Genomic DNA, 19,864 nt, shown 5'->3' on the forward strand with positions numbered 1-19,864 from the left:
CAGGCTGATGTCATGCAGCCAGAGCTTGGTGCACCCATTCAGCCAGGTGGTGTGGCCAAGTTCCCCAAGGAGTAACTTGGTGTTAGGGGGCTGCAGGACTCCTGGAGCAAGGGTGCAGCCCGTCTGCTGGGAGGTGCTCTCGGCTGCTGCCTTCATTTACATCCCTTGGTAGCATTGGGCTGGGGCAGGGTGGGGTGGGGTCGAAGCAGCAGGAGGATGCTGCTCTTGCCACGCAGGTGATGCAGTGCCCCTAGCTAAGCAGGTGACTGGGCACCATCATTAAAGAGCATTCAATGCTCCCCTGACTCACCCTAACCACTGCCCTTAAATGTCCCTTTCTGTATCCTTGGGGCCTCCTGTGTGTAAACACGAGGCACCCCCCACGCCCCCATTTCTTGCCCCAAGCGCAGGCCAGCGTGGCCTGGAGCCCCATTCCTTCCAACAAGCCAAGCCCAGAGACAGAGAGTCAGGAAGGAGCATCAGAATTGATCTAAAAGGGGCAGGGCCAAAGCTGGAGGAAAAAGAGGGACAAGAGGAAGATGAAAAGAAACAGAAGGTAAACTATTGAAAGGGGGCTGTGTAGAGGGAGAAGAGGGAGAAGTACAAAAGGAAGAGGAAGAAGAAAAGGAAGATGAGAAAAGAAGGAAGAATTGTTAGGAAACAGAGAAGGAAGAGCAAAATAGAAGTAAAAGGCAAGAGGGAGGGGGACAGAAAGAGGAAAAGAAGGAGGAAAAGGAGAAAAGAAAGAGGAGGAGGAAGGATGAAACAATGGAGCAGCAAGGGGCTGAGCTGCGAGTCTGCCGTGGCCTGAATGTGGCTGACCCTCCCTGGATGGGACTCTGGGCAGCGGGCTCTCCACACCGCAGTGGACCACCTCAGGGACAGTGAGGAAGCCTGGAGACCCTGATGAACGGGCCACAAGCCCTCATTTCTGCAGTGAGCTCCTGGGACCCTCTGGGACTGCCCAATTGTGTTAGGGAGGGAAGAGGATGTCTTCTGCACAGTGTGTGCATTAGAGAATTAGCTTCTTAGGTAACAGGATTAGAGCAAGCTGGGCAGGCCGTGGCCTCCAATGGAGATGTATTGCCTGTGCATCTCTCTGATGGAGCGGCAATCAAGTTTCCCCTGAAGAAATTTCCTATTAATGGATTTGATGGCAAAACAGACAAGGGGAGTTGGAGCTGTGGCCAGTGGCAGGGTGTAAATTGCCTCCGATGAAACTGTGGAGTCACTTTTGCCCCTTTTAAACAAGATAAGAATTAGTGTGAGGCCTTGATGAACTCTCCCTGGCCAGTGGGAATGAGGGAAAAGCAGAGGCCTGGCTAATTTGATTCCCGAGCTTTGCCTGCAGACGGCCGGGCTCCTCCCGGGGCGTGGAGGCAGACACGCAGATGGCGGTGGTCCAGCGTGGGTAATGAAAAGCTCTGAGGCTGCAGGCCCTGCAGGCCTGGGCCTGCCTTTTTGTCCAGATGCTCCCAGCACCATGGGAAGGAGGACTGTATGCACACATGTGCCTAGAACTTTCCACCCCTTCATGATGCTGTCCCATGACATACTCCTTGTCACTTTTCTTGCTCCCATTTTCCAGGTTAAAACAGAGCCCAGAGAGCCTCCAGGACTTGCCTCGGTTCCCAAATCTAATTATGGATGGAGCTGAGATCCTCCAGACGCCTGGTTTCAGCCCTTTCCATTACTGTTGTGTGTTTCCCATCTCCTCCCGTAGATTTTTACTGGTCTGTAAAACTTTTACCACCAAAGTACCTGATCTTTTAAAACCTATAAACTTATAAAAATTCTGCAACCTCTAGTAGCATCTGGCCCCACTAGAGGCCCACTTGCTAGAGAAGGGCTAAGGGAGGCATATGGTTTCTCATCATGGAGTTAAATGGGAGATAGAGCTTCATCCTCCCCCATCACCTTGAGGAGAGGGATTCATGAAGCCCAGTGGTTGGACACTCAGGCTTGGCATTTGCTCATGGAGTCCCAATGAGACTCACCTCTCTCTGCTCTGGGGGTGGCATGGGGACAGACTTTCTACCACCCAGTTCCAGGGACCTGACACACCCTGGCCTGGTGGTTGAATGACTTAAGGGTTGTCTATTCATGGAGAAGATGAAAACCAGGAGGATGAGAAGATGCCTGCCTCAGTGTTCCTAGTTCCCCTGCCCAAGAGGCAGCAGTGGCCTTTATAGAGAGGAGAGGAGAGGAACAGTGTCCTCAGACATTGGAGGGTCTCTTCCCTCTTGGTTCTTCTTTCCTCGATGTCCTATTGGGTCCCATCATGACCTGTTCTCTAATAAGGCCCTGGTCCTTGGAATGGCCTGGTTCCACACCACTCCACCAACAGTACCTGCTATTTATCAAGCACACTATGTGCCGGGCACTGTGCTAAGCTCTTTATCATATTTAATCCTTACTTCCTATGAAGAAGATAGTATTCCCATATTGCAGGTGAGGAAATTGAGGCACAGAGAAGTTAAGCAACCTTACATAGCCAGTAAGTGGAGAGTGTGGTATTAAATCTTACAGACTTGGAAGCCTGAGCTTTTACCCATCTGATTGCATTGAGTCCCAGAGCATCTCTGGATTTAGACCTGGGCTGATTGGACTCTGGCTCCAATCCCGGGAATAGATGGGGGTTCTCATTCTTGCCTTGATTGGTTTTGTTGAAAGGGCAGGCTCACGAGTCTGCTAATTAAAGGTATTTTTATTGAGGAGTGCCATAAGTAAGATTACATGATGCCTTAATGGACTGTTAAGTGTACTATTTTCCCCACTACAAAATGGATTCAGAATGACTGCACTCTACCATCCAGGTCCCAGCAAAGCCCATTTCTGCAAATGTCAGGTATGGGCTGCACAGTAAAGGTGGGACTGGTGACCTCTGCAGCCCATCCTCCTGGTATGGATGCGATGCTAGAATTTTTAAAAACTAATATTATTCTGTGGCTATGGGTGCGTGGACTTGGGCCTCATTAGAAGGATGGGGTTATTTCTTGTGTCCTGCCACCTGGGGAAGAGGCTTTTTCTAGCCCTCCAACCAGACAGGATGGAGATTCTGAAGTAAGTGACACATCAGGGCTTTTTCTCTCAATATTAACCCCCAAAGGTCAAGATGATCAAGGGTTTGTCCCTAGGAGGTGGCTGCTTATATTGTCACCTCCCACCTGCAGACAGGCAAGAAGTAGAAATGCAGAAACCCAGGCAAGGGGCCTGTGAAGTTGAGCTCTTCCTTTGGAACTCCATGAATCTACTTTGGGACATTAGGTCTAGGAGGACTGACCGCCCTGTGCCCTACAAGACAGACTGTCTCAGTCTTCATGTGCCCCTTTGCTTACTTCCCTGGTCTCTTCCCTTAATATGTACCCATGTGGAATTCCTCCATGCTAAGAGGAGAAGGAAGGGGACTTTGCTCCTTGATTAGGCCAGGGTGGTGGTGGCAGTGATGGTCTGAGAGAGAAGTACCGAGCACAGTGAAACCCAGGGGACCACGATGGGCTGCTTGGGCCCACTCCCTCGCCTGCCTGGAGGTCTTCCTGCTGCTGAACTTCAGCGATTAGGGACTTGTTTTCACAAGGGAGCTGGTAATCCTTCACACACGCTGGGGTGGGGGCGGGGACTCGTGGGTGTGAGAAGCAGCAGAGCAGGCAGGGTCCTTCTGGCGCAGAAGGATGGAGGTCTCTCTCAAGTCCTTGCAAGGATCCAGGAAGGGGATGCTGCAGCCTCTTGACTATGTCTCCTTCCTAAAGATGAAATGTCCCGCTTCCCTTTTCCCTAAATCTCCATCAAATTCTCGCTTTTTCAGCTCCTTGCAATGGAAGCTTTTCTTGTGTGTCCCCCAAAACAGAGACAACTCCAGAGTGGTCTTTAGGGTAGAAGGTCCAACCCTGAAAAGCACATCTGGAATTAGTAAGCTGGTAGTAAAGGCCAGGCCTTAATGGGTTTGGTAATGGGTCATTAGTCCATCTGGTCACCCCAGAGCTGGACCTGGGGACAGAAGGTCATTTGGCTTAAATTTCTCGTAATGCAAAAGAATTGCTAAATTCCAGGGAGGAGGGGACCAGAGAAGACACCTTATTCCTAGTGAGTGGTCATTCGTCCACCTGGTCACCCCAGAGCTGGACCTGGGGACAGAAGATGGTTTGGCTTAAATTTCTCTCTTACTTGAAATTCTAATTCCTATCAAGGAAGGAACTGGAGTGGCCTTTTTTATCCATTCTCTTGTTTCTGGGAAGATTAGAGTCTTAATATCTTGTTATTAGTATTTTCTGAGAAATTTTCAAAGAAAGAAACCTCCCAAGCCCCTTTGGGATTCCAAAACTAAGTTTCTTCTAATATCTTACTTTAATTGCACTTGGTACAATTTGAATCATTTCCTTCCATCCTGTAGAAACGAGTCACATCTCCATCATCTCTGAGAGGCGGTGAGAACACAGTGGTCATTTCCGGACTCTTCCAGAAGGAAGAAAGCAGAGGCAAAGGATAATAACATTTACCAGCCTTTGTACCGCACCGCATGGATTACGATGTACTTTCCCACATGTTCTTGTTCCCTTTGAAACACACTAGAGCACTCTGAAGTAGGTGACATGATCCCCATTTTATAAATGAAGAACTGACACACTGAGACATTGAGTAATTTGTCCAAGGTCACTTAGCTAATAGGTGGCCAAGCCTGATGGGGAACCCTAAGCCAAGCTAGGGCAACACTCATGAAAAAACAGATGCTGTCTTCTACCTTTTCCACTGAGGTAAGAAGCAAAGAGGAAGGAAACACAATACACTGTAGTGGTTGTTGTCTCTGGGGGTGTGGAATGTGGATCTCAGGGCAGGCAGGGTGGGGAGGCAGATTTTCTGTAGATACCTGTTAAGCCTTTAAGTTTTGTACCATGTAAATATATTATCTATTCAAAAAAATTGAGGTTTTAAAAAGAAGCTATGGCCAGAATGGAATACAAGCCGGTTAGTCATGGCTCCATCATAACCTACCTGTGTGACCTTGGGTAAGCCAGCTAAACTGTCTGTGCCTCAGTTTCATCATCTATCAAGTGGGGTTAAGGAATGATTGCCCTGACTACTGCATTCACCTATCAAATGCACAGGACTTTTCTTGAGAGTAACGTAGTTCAGTAACTATTCCTCTGGAATGGGAAAGGCAGTATCAGCACCATCTGGTTGAAATTACACACGCCTTCTCTCCCAGATATTCTGATACCTGCTCCCCCTTCCCCACCACACAATTATGAAAATCGTGATTCGTAACCAGTCTATGTTATGCAAAACCACAGACCCTGGAGTCAGACTTGACTTGAGCTTAAATGTCAGTTGCTCAGCTTACCAGTTGTATGATCCTGGTCAAAGTACCTAGTGTCCAACCTCATTTTTCTCATGTCTGAATTGAGCATAACCACACTGATCCCCGTAGGTCACTGTGAGGATTAAATGAGGTGTAGATGTAGCACAGGGCATGTAACATAGTGTCCAGGACCTGGTATATGCCCAAAAGCTGTATACTTTCCTCCTTATTACAAATAAAAGGGAAGCAATGGAATTAACAGCCACCGTCCATTCTACCCTCTATTTCTATGAGTTCAACTTTTTTTTTAAAGAGTCTACCTATAAGTGATACCATACAGTATTTATTTTTCTCTGTATCGCCTATTTCTTTTTTTCCTTTTTTAAAAATTAATCAATTAATTAATTTGTTTATTGGTTGTGTTGAGTCTTTGCTGCTGCACGTGGGCTTTCTCTATTTGTGGAGAGCGAGGGCTACTCTTCGTTGTGGTGCACAGGCTTCTCATTGCGGTGGCTTCTCTTGTTGTGCAGCATGGGCTCTAGGTGTGTGGGCTTCAGTAGTTGTAGCACATGGGCTCAGTACTTGTGGCTCACAGGCTCTAGAGTGCAGGTCAGTAGTTGTGGTGCATGGGCTTAGTTGCTCCGTGGCATGTGGAATCTTCCTGGGCCAGGGATTGAACCCATGTCCCCTGCACTGGCAGGCACATTCTTAACCACTGTGCCACCCGGAAAGTCCTGTATGGCCTATTTCACTGAGCATAATGCCCTCCAAGTTCATCATGTTGTCACAAATGGCAGGATGTCCTCTTTTATGGATGAATAATAAATACTCCATTGTGTTTATATACCACATATTCTTTACACTTAAGTTGTTTCCATATCTTGGCTATTAGTCATGAGAAAGCAAATATCTTTTTGAGAGTCTGATTTCATTTCCTTTGGGTATATAACCCAGAAGTGGGATTGCTGGGTCTTATGGTCCTTTGGTTTTAATTTTTTTTAAAGAAGCTTTGTAACAGGGAACAGCTAAATCGGACTCCATGTTGGATCTGTTTCTTGGACTTTAAACTTTGTTTTTCTTCGCCTTTGTTATTATAATCACACATAATGCCCTGTTGCAGAGAACCCTGCCCACCTGTGAAAGGCTGCAGAAAAGAAGAAACTAACACATCCCCTCCCTGAGGCTAGTCATTCCCGGAGATGTCTTGCAAGACTGATCGCCCTTTTACTGTACTTCCCCACAGCCTCTTCCTCTCTGATTCTATAAAAGAAACTGGCATCCAGACCCCGATAAGATGTTTTCTTGGAGACACGAGTCTGCCATCTTCTTGGTCTGCTGGCTTTCCAAATAAAGTCATATTCCTTGCCTCAACACCTCGTCTCCAATTCACTGGCCTGTAGTGCAGCAAGCAGAGCAAGCTTGGACTCGGTAGCACCTTCATAATGTTTTCCATAGTGGCTGTACTGATTTACATTCCCTCTGACAATGTACAAGGGTTCACTTCTCTTTACATCCTCACCAACACTTATTTCCTGTCTTTTGATAATAGCTATCTTAACAGGTTTGATGTGAAGTGATATCTCATTGTGGTTTGATTTGCATTTCCCTGATGATTAGTCATGTCACTTTTTCATGTACCTATTGGCCATTTTCTTTTTTTCTTTTTTTTTTTTTTTTTAATTTATTTATTTATTTTTTTGGGGGGTACACCAGGTTCAATCACCCGTTTTTATACACATATCCCCATCTTCCCTCCCTTCCTTGACGCCCCCCCAAGCCCCCCCCACCCTCCCCACCCCAGTCCTCAAAGGCATCTTCCATCCTCGAGTTGGACTCCCTTTGTTATACAACAACTTCCCACTGACTATTTTACAGTTGGTAGTTTATATATGTCTGTGTTACTCTCTCGCTTCTTCTCAGTTTCCCCTTCACCCCCGGCCCCCTCCCATACCTCGAGTTCTCCAGTCCATTCTCTGTATCTGCATCCTTGTTCTGGTCACTGAGTCCAACAGTACCATTTTTAGATTCCGTATATGTGAGTTAGCATACAATATTTGTCCTTCTCTTTCTGACTTACTTCACTCTGTATGACAGACTGCAGTTCTATCCACCTCATTACATATAGCTCCATCTCATCCCTTTTTATAGCTGAGTAATATTCCATTGTATATATATGCCACATCTTCTGTATCCATTCATTTGTTGATGGGCATTTAGGTTGCTTCCATGTTCTGGCTATTGTAAATAGTGCTGCAATAAACATTATGGTACAAGTTTCTTTTGGGATTATGGGTTTCTTTGGGTATATGCCCAGTAGTGGGATTACTGGATCATATGGTAGTTCTATTTGTAGTTTTTTAAGGAACCTCCAAATTGTTTTCCATAGTGGCTGTACCAATTTACAGTCCCACCAACAGTGCAGGAGAGTTCCTTTTTCTCCACACCCTCTCCAACATTTGTTGTTTCCAGACTTTGTGATGATGGCCATTCTGACTGGTGTGAGGTGATACCTCATTGTGGCTTTGACTTGCATTTCTCTGATGATTAGTGATGTGGAGCATCTTTTCATGTGTTTGTTGGCCATCTGTATGTCTTCTTTGGAGAAATGTCTATTTAGGTCTTCTGCCCATTTGTGGATTGGGTTATTTGCTTTTTTGGTATTAAGCTTCATGAGCTGCTTGTATATTTTGGAGGTTAATCCTTTGTCCGTTGTTTCATAGGCAATTATTTTTTCCCACTCTGAGGGTTGCCTTTTAGTCTTGTTTATGGTTTCTTTTGCTGTGCAAAAGCTTTTAAGTTTCATGAGGTCCCATTCATTTATTCTTGATTTTATTTCCATGATTCTAGGAGGTGGGTCAAAAAGGATGGCGCTTTGATGGATGTCATATAGTGTTCTGCCTATGTTTTCCTCTAGGAGTTTTATAGTGTCTGGCCTTACATGTAGGTCTTTAATCCATTTGGAGTTTACTTTTGTGTATGGTGTTAGGAAGTGTTCTAATTTCATTCTTTTGCATGTTGCTGCCCAGTTCTCCCAGCACCACTTATGGAAGAGGCTGTCTTTTTTCCATTGTATATTCTTGCCTCCTTTGTCAAAGATAAGGTGCCCATATCTGTTTGGGCTTACTTCTGAGTTCTCTATTCTATTCCATTGATCTTCCTTTCTATTTTTGTGCCAGTACCATACTGTCTTGATCACTATGGCCTTGTAGTATAGTTTGAAGTCAGGAAGCCTGATTCCACCAACTCCATTTTTCCTTCTCAAGATTGCTTTGGCTATTCGGGGTCTTTTGTGTTTCCATACAAATCGTAAGATTTCTTGCTCTAGTTCTGTGAAAAATGCCATTGGTAATTTGATCGGGATTGCATTGAATCTGTAAATTGCTTTGGGTAGTACAGACATTTTCACGATGTTGATTCTTCCAATCCAGGAACATGGTATGTCCCTCCATCTGTTTGTGTCGTCTTTGATTTCTTTCATCAATGTCTTAAAGTTTTCTGCATACAGATCTTTTGCCTCCTTAGGCAGGTTTATTCCTAGGTATTTTATTCTTTTGGTTGCAATGGTGAATGGGAGAGTTTCCTTAATTTCTCTTTCTGCTCTTCCGTTGTTAGTGTATAGGAATGCAAGGGATTTCTGTGCATTAATTTTGTATCCTGCTACTTTACTAAACTCATCAATTAGTGCTAGCAGTTTTCTGGTAGAGTCTTTAGGGTTTTCTATATATAATATCATGTCATCTGCAAAGAGTGACAATTTTACTTCTTCTTTTCCAATTTGGATTCCTTTGATTTCTTTTTCTTCTCTGATTGCTGTGGCTAAGACTTCCAAAACTATGTTGAATAATAGTGGTGAGAGTGGACACCCTTGTCTTGTTCCTGTATTTAGGGGGAATTCTTCCAGTTTTTCTCCATTGAGAACAATGTTGGCTTTTGGTTTGTCATATATGGCTTTTATTATGTTGAGGTAATTTCCTTCTATGCCCATTTTCTGGAGAGCTTTTATCATAAATGGATGTTGAACTTTGTCAAAAGCTTTTTCTGCATCTATTGAAATGATCATATGGTTTTTATCCTTCAATTTGTTGATATGATGTATCACATTGATTGATTTGCGTATATTGAAGAATCCTTGCATCCCAGGGATAAACCCCACTTGATCATGGTGTATGATTTTTTTAATGCGCTGTTGCAGTCTGTTAGCTAGTATTTTGTTGAGGATTTTTGCATCTATATTCATCAGTGATATTGGTCTATAGTTTTCTTTTTTTGTGACATCTTTGCCTGGTTTTGGTATCAGGGTGATGGTAGCCTCGTAGAATGAGTTTGGGAGTGCTCCGCCTTCTGCAATATTTTGGAAGAGTTTGAGAAGGATAGGTGTTAACTCTTCTCGAAATGTTTGATAGAATTCGCCTGTGAACCCATCTGGTCCTGGGCTTTTGTGTGTTGGGAGATTTTTAATCACTGCCTCAATTTCCGTACTTGTGATTGGTCTGTTCATGGTTTCTATTTCTTCCTGGTTCAGTCTTGGAAGATTGTATTTTTCTAAGAATGTATCCATTTCTTCCAGGTTATCCAATTTATTGGCATAGAGTTGCTTGTAGTAGTCTCTCATGATGTTTTGTATTTCTGAGGTGTCTGTTGTTACTTCTCCTTTTTCATTTCTAATTCTGTTGATTTGCATCTTCTCCCTTTTTTTCTTGATGAGTCTGGCTAATGGTTTATCAATTTTGTTAATCTTCTCAAAGAACCAGCTTTTAGTTTTATTTATTTTTCTTATGGTTTCTTTCCTTTCTTTTTCATTTATTTCTGCCCTGATCTTTATGATTTCTTTTCTTCTGCTCACTTTAGGGTTTCTTTGTTCTTCTTTCTCTAGTTGTTTGAGGTGTAAGGTTAGGTTGTTTATTCGATCATTTTCTTGTTTCTTAAGGTAGGACTGTATTGCTATAAACTTCCCCCTTAGAACTGCTTTTGCTGCATCCCATAGGTTTTGGGTTGTTGTGTTTTCATTGTCATTTGTTTCTAGATATTTTTTGATTTCCTCTTTGATTTCTTTAGTGATTCCTTGGTTGTTTAAGAGTGAATTGTTTAGCCTCCATGTGTTTGTCTTTTTTGCAATTTTTTTCCTGTAATTGATATCTAGTCTCATGGCGTTGTGGTCTGAGAAGATGCTTGATATGATTTCAATTTTCTTGAATTTGCTGAGGTTTGATCTGTGACCCAAGATGTGATCTATCCTGGAAAATGTTCCGTGTGCACTTGAGAAGAACGTGTAGTCTGTCGTTTTTGGATGGAATGTCCTATAAATATCAATTAAGTCGAGATAGTCTAATGTGTCATTTAAAGCTTGTGTGTCTTTATTTATATTCTGTTTGGATGATCTGTCCATTGATGTAAGTGGGGTGTTCAAGTCTCCCACTATTATTGTGTTCCTGTGGATGTCCCCTTTTATAGCTGTTAGCATTTGCCTTATGTATTGAGGTGCTCCTATATTGGGGGCATAGATATTTACCATTGTGATATGTTCTTCTTGGATGGATCCCTTGATCATTATGTAGTGTCCTTCCTTGTCTCTTTTAATAGTCTTTACTTTCAAGTCTAATTTGTCTGATATGAGTATTGCTACTCCAGCTTTCTTTTGACTCCCATTTGCATGGAATATCTTTTTCCATCCCTTTACTTTCAGTCTATATGTATCCCTTGGTCTGAAGTGGGTTTCTTGTAGGCAGCATATAGAAGGGTCTTGTTTTTGTATCCATTCAGCCAGTCTGTGTCTTTTGGTTGGAGCATTTAGTCCATTTACATTTAAAGTGATTATTGACATGTGTGTTCCAATTACCATTTTCTTAATTGTTTTGAGTTTGTATTTGTAGGTGTTTTCCTTTTCTTGTGTTTCCTACTTAGAGAAGTTCCTTTAGCACTTGTTGTAAGGCTGGTTTGGTGGTGCTGAATTCTCTTAACTTTTGCTTGTCTGGAAAGCTTTTGATTTCTCCCTCAAATCTGAATGAGATTCTTGCTGGGTAGAGTATTCTTGGCTGTAGGTTTCTCTCTTTCAGGACTTTCAGGATATCCTGCCATTCCCTTCTGGCCTGCAGAGTTTCTGTGGAAAGGTCAGCTGTTATCCTGATGGGTTTTCCCTTATATGTTGTTTGTTGCTTTTCTCTTGCTGCTTTTAATATTTTTTCTTTGTGTTTAATTGTCGTTAGTTTGATTAATATGTGTCTCGGTGTATTTCTCCTTGGGTTTATTCTGTATGGGACTCTCTGTGCTTCTTGGACTTGGTGAATTATTTCCTTTCCCATGTTGGGGAAGTTTTCCACTATAACCTCTTCAAATATTTTCTCAGACCCTTTCTTGTTTTCTTCTTCTTCTGGGATGCCTATAATTCGAATGTTGGTACGCTTAATGTTATCAGTGACGTCTCTGAGACTGTCTTTTAATCTTTTTATTATTTTTTCTTTTTCCTGCTCTGTGGCAGTTATTTCCCCCATTTTATCTTCCAATTCACTTATTCGTTCTTCTGCCTCAGTCATTCTGCTGGTTATAGCATCTAGAGTATTTTTAATTTCAGTTATTTTGTTATCCATTGCTGTTTGTTTTTCTGAGTTCTTATGAACTGTTTCTTGTACTTTCTCTATTTTGTTATCGAGATTTTGTATCATTTTTACTATCATTACTCTAAATTCCTTTTCAGGCATTTTTCCTATTTCCTCCTCATTTATTTGGTCTTGTGGGTTTTTTTCTTGCTCCTTTGCCTGCATGGTGTTTCTTTGTTTCCTCATGGTTGTCCAAACTTTTGGGGTTGCTTGTCCTTGGGTTTTTTGCGTTATTCTGTGACCAGCAGAGGTTCCTTTATTGTTTGTCTGTAAGCCTTGGTGTGTGGGGAGGGAGAGGGTACAACAGTGGCTCCTTCTCCTGGGGGGCAGTGAGCAGTGGCGCACTGATGTCTCAGTCAGGCTTGGAGATGCCTGTTGCAGAGGGCGCCGGTGGCTCAGGTGTAAACAGAAAGTCTTAGAGTTGGGCCTCTCTCAGGGGTTTTTTTTCTTTTCTTTTCTTTTTTTTTTTCTCTCGGCAGCCTCCCTGCTGCTGGCGTTGCAAGGGGTTTTAATCTAGCCCCACCCGAGTGCCTGAGGGTACTTGTTATCCCTGAGCGCCTTAGGTGGCCCGCAGGGCGTCTCTCCACTGCCTGTTGCAGAGGCACCGAAAGAGAGGGAGAGGCTATGCGCGTGGCTCCTCCCAGCCGCCAGTGAGCCTGCAGCCTCCAGCCGCCATCATGGCCGGGCAGCTCTCAGGGACGGGCACTCCTCTCCGCGGGCCTCCTCCCTCCTGTCCTCTCGGTCCGTCACCCTAACGGCAACAATGTTTCCCACACTGAACCAGCTCTCCTGCTCCCACACTCCCGCTCCTGGACCCTCCGTTCAGCCGCGGATCGATGTCTTGGTCCGGGAACGCTGAGCTGCGCTGCGGACCCTCCGAATGTTTCTCACTCCCTCCCGTCTGCCACAGCTCCGCCGCTTCACCCTCTTTGAGCCCTCGTAGATGCCTCCCTACCGGCTATGTCGGGCTCCCCGCAGTCCCATCCGGTGTCCAAGGCCGTCTGCTGGTGTTCAGCTGTTTCTCTGTGAGAATTACTGCGTCCTTCCGTGCATTCCCAATGCATCTGTGGGGAGGGATGCACTCCACGTCTCTCTACTTCGCCGCCATCTTTAATCTCCTATTGGCCATTTTCTTTAGAAAAATATCTAAAGTCCTTTGCCCATTCTTCTTCAGATTATTTGTTGCTTTTGCTACTAAGTTGTATGAGTTTCCTATATATTTTAGGTATTAATCCCTTACCAGATAATGTGGCTTGCAAAAATTTTCTCCCATTTCATAGGTTGCCTTTTCATTTTGTTAATTGCTTCCTTTGCCATGCAGAAGCTTTTTAGTTTGATATAATCCCACTTATTTCTGCTTTTCTTGATTGTGCTTCTGGTGTCATATGCAAAAAAAATCATTGCCAAAACCAAAGTCAAGGAGCTTTTTCCCTATGTTTTCTTCCAGGATTTTTCTTGTTTCAAGTCTTATATTTAAGTCCTTAATCCATGTACATTAATTTTTGTGAGTGATATAAGACAGGAATCCAGTTTCATCTTTTGCATGTGAATACCCAGTTTTCCCAACATCATTTCTTGAAGAGACTATCCTTTACAGGAAGGGATTTTTTAAATCTGTTTTGTTGATTGTTGAATTTCCAGAACCTAGAAGAGTGCCTATTACATAGTAATTGCTCAATAAATATTTGTTGGGTGAATGAATTAATGCCATTAGCAGAAGGGAAGAAAAATGGGGTTATTCTATCAAAAACCTCCTGTGCTCTGGAGCTCTCCTGGCCTCCTTGGGGGGCCTGTCAATTGAGGTAAGAGGATGCCGCCAGCCCTGGAGCTGGGATCCTTGCCTGCCTTCTCTGGTTCTGGGGATGTACTGAGCAGACAGTACTTTTTTTCTTTTTTAATAACTGGGCATTTTATCTGGTTATGGCCCTTGGCTTTCACGAGCCTATTTTTCTAATCTCTGAGTACAGGCCCCAGTGAAAAATATACTGGGGAGATTCAACCTCTCTACGAGAAAAGGTCAAACACCTTTTCCAAATTTAAATTTTGCCTTAAATTCTCTCTGCCGCACTGCCCCTGACATTCTTGAAAGTTCATGTCATTCTCTAGAGATAGACTTCAAAAAGATATTATTTTATCAAAGACTAATCTGTGCACCTCTGGGTCCAACAGTCATGGTCCAACTGTTGCCATGACTCTGGTCTGCTGCTCTTTTGGACACCCACTCAACTGGCCACTGGGCAGCTTGTACAATAATGCTTTTCTGGAATGGGGAACATTTGGGCCCCCTGAGCTGCCATTACCTGGAAAGAGGAAGTAATCTGGGACCCAGAGCCTGTATCCTGTGTGAGTTGATGGATGGGGCAATGGCGAGAGGGCAGGCATGAGAGAAACCCCAGCTTCCCTCTTGCAAGGGGGAGGCAGCGAGGCCTCACAGGAAAACCCAACTAAGAAGCATTCTTCCCACACCACCCAACTGCGAGGCAAGACCCACTGAGGAGCTCACATGCCCCCCTACATCAGAGGCCACTGTCTTGTTCACCTCAGTATTTATAGGAGAGCAGTCTGTCCCTCAGCCCAAAACAAGACCCTCAATGCATCCCAACAAACTCAATCTGCTTTTGTATCAATGTCCTCCAGAGGGGCAGATATCAGAGAAAACTCCCTCGGCCCTTAAAAACCATCTAGTCCCACCTCCTTCCAGCATCTAAATCTCTATGACATCTCCAGCAAATGATCTTCCAGCCTTTGCTTGCAGACATCCAATAAGGAGATTTTTCATAACAGCCCATCACGTTTTTGCGGAAGTCTTTCTTATATTGTTCCCCAGATGTGTTTCTGCAAACTTTCCACCCATCCAGTGCCTTCCTTTGGGACTACTCAGAGGAACCCAAATTCCTTTTCAATATTAAAGTCCTTCCATCATCATGCCTTCTCGCCTATAGGCCACACCCCTCAATTCTTTCAGCACAGAGTGTAGAGCAGGAAGCTACGCTGGACAGGGAGGGCAGAGGCCATGCATGACCCACCTTAGAGTCTGCAGTGCTGTGCCGTGTGCCTGGGGCCCCATTGACCCAGTCCACTGAATGAATGGGAGAGGCAAAGAATCTGGTGCAAGCTTCTCAATTAAAGTGCGTCTCAGCAAGGCTTTGTGATGTCAGCAAGCTTGTCAATTCTTCTCACCAGAACTAGTTCCAGTTCAGAGGATTTTCCAGAGTCCCCTACCAGAGTGTTTAGAGACATTGCTTTGCTTCGTCTTTTCTTTTCGGGTTTGGCCTCGTAGCCCATCCGGCCCCTGTTCCCTCTGTCCTCACCTGCTCTGCCCCGCTTCCTGTCCTCCCCGTCATCCTGTCCACTCTGCCTTAGAACCTTTGCTCTAGTTCTCTCTGCCCAGGGCTCTCTTGCCCCAGATGCCCACTCAGCTAATTCCCCTCCCCTCCTTCAAATCTTTGCCTTAATCTCGCCTGCTCAGTGAGGTCTACCCTGACTAATCTATTTAATACCCTCACCTGCTCTGTCCTGCCCTGGCACACCTGAACCCTCTTACCCTGCCCTACATTTTCTTTCTCTTTTTCCCATAGCTGCATCACCTCCTAATATTCTACAGGATTGACTCATGTTGATTCTTTATGCTCTGCCTCCACTGATAGAATGTTAGCTCCTTGAGGGCAGGGATCTTTGGGGGCTTCGTCTACGGATGTATTCCAAATACCTAGAACAGTGCCTGACACCTAACAGGGGCTCAGTAAGTATTTGTTGAATGAATCTCCTACTCAGAGAATCCAGCAGGGCCCCAGGTCCGAATCGGCTGTCACAGGTCACAGTAGGTGCTGAATACATACCTGTTAATAGATGGATTGATTGCTTACATGACGTGCCTTTGCTGCTCCTTAGCACTGTGTATTGGGCAGTGGCTTCCCAGCTGAAGGAAGAGGTGTGTGCACGGGCTCTCCTGTGGTCACCACAGAGGTCCCACCCGTGGCCATGGCCTAGTGGGTGCCCCCATGCCAGGCCCCAGCAGGAGATCTGTGCAGGATGACTGGGTTCATGGTTGCCCCTTTTGCTTTCCAGCCCATCTCAGATGGCCCACATGGTAGGCTGAATAATGGCCCCAAAGATACTCAGAGCCTGGGACTTCCCTGGTTGTCTAGTGGTAAAGAATCCATCCTGCAATGCAGGGGGCGCAGATTCAATCCCTGGTTGGGGAACTAAGATCCCACATGCTGCCAGGCAACTAGGCCCATGCGCCACAACTACAGAGCCCACGCATCCTGGAGCCCACGTGTCACAACTAGAAAAGAGAAAACCCGTACACCAACTAGAGAGAAGCCCGTAGGCTACAACAAAAGATCCTGCATGTTGCAATGAAGATCCCACATGCCACAATTAAGACCCAACACAACAACAACAAAAATGATACTCAGGGCCTAATCCCTGGATCCTCTGAATGTTACCTTATACGGCAAAAAGGAAGTTTGCAGGTGTGATTATGTTAAAGATCTTGAGAAGGAGAGATTATCCTGGATTATCCCAATCTGCCCTAAATGTAATTACAAGTGTCCTTATAAGAGAGAGGTAGAAGGAGATTCGATGACAGAAAAGAAGGCATGTGATGACAGAGGCAGAAATTGGAGTGGTGATTGAAGGAAGAGGAAGGCTTGCAAGCCAAGGGATGCAGACAGCCACTAGAAGCTGAAAAAGGCAAGGGAACGGATCCTCCCCTCAGAGCCTCCAGAAGGAACCAGTCCTGCCCAAACACTTTGACTTTGACCCTGTGAAACTGACCTTGGATTTCTGACCTCCAGAGCTGTAAGAGAACACATCTGTGTTGTCTCAAGCCACTAAATTTGCGGTAATTTTTTACAGCAGCCATAGGAAACTAGGCCATTCCACAGGCAGCTCCCCTTCACAGCCACCAGCACAAACCCCAGGTGTGTTTTCTCACATCACACAGAACCTCAGACCTACGTTGGGGCAGGAGGACCCTGCAATGTCCCAGGTCACGGCAGCCCCGACAACCTCGTTGTTCCGAGTTGAGCCACCGTCTTCCTCCTCCTTTGCATCTTTCCAAACGCTTTATCAAAGGTCTTGCTGGCCTGGAGTAGCTTCCCTGAGAAGACCCTCTCCGTCTTCCTGCTTCCAAATATTTAATTAGTCCTAAATGAAGAATCCTCCAAAAGTGTGGAGCGCTTCGCGCATCTGCGGACATAGTCACATTTGCACGGCGGCTGTTGCCGCTGATTGGCATCCTGGAAACTTCGCTTCCCCTCTGGCTCCCCTGCAGGTGATTTTAGGCACGCTGAGAGTAGTGGCGCTCTCCAAAGCACGTCCTCTCCTTTCCTGGGAACCTTCCAAACTCTAAAGCTCAGTTTGTCATTCTGCCAAAGGAAGGTTGAACAGACCAGCCCCAGAGTATTCCTGAATTCTCCATAAACACAGATCGCCATGATGCTGGGTTCCCAGGCTTGGACTTTTTTTCCCCCCTTAAGAATTTATTTTATTTTATTTTTTATTATTTTTTGGCTGTGTTGGGTCTTGCTACACAGGGGCTTTCTCTAGCTGTGGCGAGTGGGGGCTACTCTTCATTGTGGTGTGCCGGCTTCTCATTGCGTTGGCTTTTGTTGCAGAGCACGGGCTCTAGGCGTGAGGGCTTCAGTAGTCGTGGCTCTAGAACACAGGGTCAGTGGTTGCCGCGCATGGCCCCGCTGCTCCACAGCATGTTGGATCTTCCTTGACCAGGGATGGAACCCATGTCCCCCACACTGGCAGGCAGATTCTTAACCACAGTGCCACCAGGGAAGTCCCCAGGCTTGGAATTTTTATAAACTAGTCAGCACAACAATCCTGAAAGGTGGAATTATTATTCCCTCCTTACAGAGGAGGAAGCTGAGGTTCAGGATGCTGTGGAATGTGGGGATTAGAAACCGGGTATGGGGACCATTAGTGCTATGCTCCAAATATTCCAGTTGCCCCCTTTTCTGGGCACTTGAAGACTCGCACTTCCTGGTTTTATAGTGGCTGGGCGGGTTACATGATGAGGACAATGGGACAATGAGTTGTGAGCAGAAAGGATGCGTTTGTCTTGCAGGCCAGCCAAGACCTTTGCGAAATTTCCTCTCTGCCACCGTGACTGACCATGTCCCAGATGGAGGCTGCTCCATCTGCCTGAGTCTCAGAGGGAGGACATGGACCAGAGCTGGGGCTGCTCCATGGTCACGGCAGGCTGCTGTAAGCCACTGAGAGATGAGGGTCATGTGGTACCACAGCATAGCCCAGCCTCTTCTGACTGCCTGGTTCCAACGTCAGCTCTGCCGCTTTCTAGCTACGTGGCCTCGGATGAGTCCGTCTACCTCTCTAGAGCCTGGCAGGATGGGTACATGGCATCTGCCATAGAGTTTGGGGGAGGATTTAACAAGATAATATGAATAAGGTTCTTAGTGCTGTGCCTGTCACGTGGTAAATGCTCAGTAAATGGAAGCTGTTGTCACTGATGTTGTTATTACTGTTATGATTATAAAGGAAATTCAGTAAATTGCCCAGAATCCCCCTAGTTAGAAGTAATGGTTGACGAGGTACAGGAAGGAAAAGGGGACTGAATTTTGAGCAACCATTATGTGTCTAACATGAGTCTCCACGCTAGGTGCTGGACATCGTTATCCGTATTTTACAGATGAGTAAACCGAGGCTCAGAGAATTATTTAACTTGTCGGGGGTCACGAAGTCATTAAATGCTGGAGTCAGGATTTGAATTTAGATCTGGATGACTCTTTCCCCATCATCCTCTTTACCCTCTTTGAAAGAGAATTCTCCCAGCACTGGGCACTCCTAAACCCCGCCTCCTCTACTCCACCCTCCAACCAGCTCCATCACTTTCCCAGATCAGCATGGCTTGTCACAGGCTCCATAATGCCAGCCTTCTCTAGCCTCCTCCTTAAATCTGGACCTTGCCCACCCTGACCTGACCTGCAGTAGCCCAACCCCATATCTGACCCCTTGCCCTGCCCTTCCCACCAGCTTCTCTTCAGCCTGGGCAGGGGAAAACAGGGGGTCCTCCGGATTCTAGTCCAGGACAGTGTGTGCATCTTCTAACCTGAGAGCATAGGAGCAGGGGCCTCTCTCCCAGCAGGATTAACCTCGGGGAAGCGCACCGCGCTGGGAAGCAGACGCTCCAGCTCTCCTCTGGTCTCTGCACTTGAGAATGATAACCCCTCACGTTTGCAGCCCCCACCCCCTCTGGAGCTGATTTAACTCTGCCATAGCTCCCGTTATCATCACCACCTCCCTAAACTCTAGACATACTAGATGCATCTAGATACTGACATCTAGATACTAAAGCTACTAGGTGTTAAGTCAGATAATCTGAGCTCCAATTTTACTCTTTCACTTACTTACTCACTGTGTGATGTTAGGCACGTTCACTGCGCCTCTCTGAGCCTCTGTTTCTATATCTGTACAGTTACCCTTCCGCGTGAGATTATCAGGAGGAATAACTGTGTGCAATGTGGGAAGTTTTCACACGTAGTAAGTATCCCATAGGTGGGAGCTGTCAGCAGTCGGTGTCATAACCATCATCTTTATCACTATCTAGGGTTTGCTGTTATTTTCTCCCAGCCTCACCCACAAAATGAGAGCTTTGAAAAAGATGGTCTAATTCTCTTCCAAATTTGAGTGACTCCCTCAAACTCTCTCTCTCTGTCTCTCACTCTCTCTTTCTCTCTCTCTCCCACACACATACACACACACCCTGCTGCTCAAAGAGGCAGCGCAGGGGACTGCAGATCTACAAAGCCACAGTAACAAGCCTGAGCTCTGCTCAGTTACCCTCAAGTGTCAAGTTCAGGGAGGAGCAGAGTTTCACGGGGGCTGAAGGGCAAGAGGGCAGAGGGGAAGGGGGAGACAGGCCAAACGGCCAGAAGGATCAGCAGGCTCTAGGGAGACCTACAGGCCTGGAGTGCAGCCCCAGAGCCACCTCCTGCAG

The sequence above is a fragment of the Hippopotamus amphibius genome, chromosome 9 (genome assembly GCF_030028045.1).
Source record: "Hippopotamus amphibius kiboko isolate mHipAmp2 chromosome 9, mHipAmp2.hap2, whole genome shotgun sequence".
Lineage (NCBI taxonomy): Eukaryota > Metazoa > Chordata > Mammalia > Artiodactyla > Hippopotamidae > Hippopotamus > Hippopotamus amphibius.